The sequence below is a fragment of the Nelumbo nucifera genome, chromosome 2, assembly GCF_055504915.1.
Source record: "Nelumbo nucifera cultivar China Antique chromosome 2, China Antique-T2T, whole genome shotgun sequence".
Classification (NCBI taxonomy): Eukaryota; Viridiplantae; Streptophyta; class Magnoliopsida; order Proteales; family Nelumbonaceae; genus Nelumbo; species Nelumbo nucifera.
In genome coordinates, this window is record NC_142650.1 from 35,957,962 (window position 1) to 35,959,915 (window position 1,954).

Genomic DNA, 1,954 nt, shown 5'->3' on the forward strand with positions numbered 1-1,954 from the left:
GATTGCAGTATGAGAGCTAGCAGCTATCCTATGCTGAAAAGTGCCAAGGTATTAGTTTGTAACCACTCCACCACACTCAGCACCCTGGATATAGGAATCAACATTAGGTAATGGCCCTGAGCTAAGGCTGCACTTAATTTGACATAATTGATCCATGCAAAGGCTGCAAAATCAATATTGCAAAAGAACAAAGAATCCCTCAACCCTTTGGCACCCGGGTCAACAGTCAGCAAGGCTATTAGCAAAATTAGAAAATTGGAATCAAGGAGAACAATATCTCCTATAAGCCAAGGCTCTAGTCTTAAATTTCAATTCCAGAGATATTCCAAGGATAAGCAGAAAGTGAATTGATCTATTGAACCCCAATTTGGTATCATGTGTTGTGCAAAATATATTTGTTAGCTGGCCCATATGTGATCTATTGAACAACTTACCTATTAAGAATCAGAGGTTGAGAACCTCAATGATTGTATTTTAACAAACCAATCTTCAAGATTTGCATTAATAAGATAAGAATCATTTGAAACAATAGAAATCATTTGCAAGAGATTCATCATTTGTTTCACTTGCACCAACAGAAACAAATAAATATAGAGACATGCTCAAGTTACATGCATTAAAAAGATAAGAATCAATAGAAAAAAAAAACTGTTGTAATATTCGATGGGAAAAAATCTCTCACAAATTTGTATCAATAAACTTAAAACCCAACATAATACAATGTTATTATACCAAACACTTTATAAGGAAGGATAAAATTATTTTTTTAACTAATCTCACCTGTTCAGGGATTGGCTAAACAAACAAACAAACAAAATCTCTTCGATTATAACCAGTTCAAGGGCTTCCAATTCGAATATAAGCTATATATGGGTAGAGAACTGAAAATATCAGCCAGTCTACCTCCGTAATGCCACAATGTTGTCTTCACTCAACAAAGAAAACTTATTTCTTAACAGTTGTCACATGTTTTAGAAGCATGTCCGTAACATCATTGGATACCCTTCCAGCCTCTGATTTCAAGTACTGAATCTTACCGTCAGTCTCTTGTTGTAGGCGTTTAACATTAGCACCAGAATCTCCACTGGACTCTGCAACTTTTTTCTGAAATTCAGCCTCCATTTCAGCACGGTATGTAGCAATCTCCCTATTGGCCTCTTCTTTTGCTTGTTTAAGCCTGGACGTTTTTGCATTTTTGGCATCATTTACAATATTTAGGGCTTCTTGTTCTGCAGCTAGCAAGAGCTGAATGCCATTGTGACTCCTGTTGGGATTCATCCTTCCCCACAAACACTACTGCACTTAATTCTTTAGAAGAGGCGTCGACGATGATTAAATGGAAGAAGAGGAAGACAGAGAGAGGTGTTGGGTGTTCTTATTAGTTTGGCTTTGGCAACGTTAAGAATTAAGCATGGGTGCTCACTAAAACCACCAAAGTTATTCAATTCTAGGGAACTAACCATACGTCTATACCCGCGCTTTGCGGTGCGGTTTAGTTGTTGTAGACTAATGAGACACTGGTGCCTACGAATCCGATACCGGCCCTACATCTATCAGACTACCAATTCTAACCCATAAGACATGAGTTGTTTTAGCTGAACACGTTGAAGAAGGCCACTAAAAGAACTTTCGTTCAAAAATCCACGTAAGTGGTTGTAAAATAAGTCTACATTATAACATATTGACTTAAATTATGTAGAAGTAATAATAATTTGTATGGCAAAAAAATAGTAGAAAAAATATATCAAATATAAAGTTAAATACATTTGTTAAGAATATCAAATTTTTAAGAAAAAATAAAAAACTAGCGGGTGTGCCCTTGCGTTGCAGAAAAATGCGTCATATTTAATTTTAAACATAAGTAATTGTGTGAAACCTCACAACCGAAGTGCATTACAACTTTAACAATAATAATAATAATAATAATAATAAATTAGATAAGTTATTATTAATA

The 1,954-nt window shown here is 35.1% G+C and overlaps 1 pseudogene; it reads right to left on the bottom strand.

The window, feature by feature from the left end:
* Positions 1-676: 676 nt before the first annotated feature.
* On the bottom strand, positions 677-1,410 carry LOC104612384 (V-type proton ATPase subunit G 1 pseudogene; annotated as a pseudogene).
* Between the last annotated feature and the right edge of the window lie 544 nt (positions 1,411-1,954).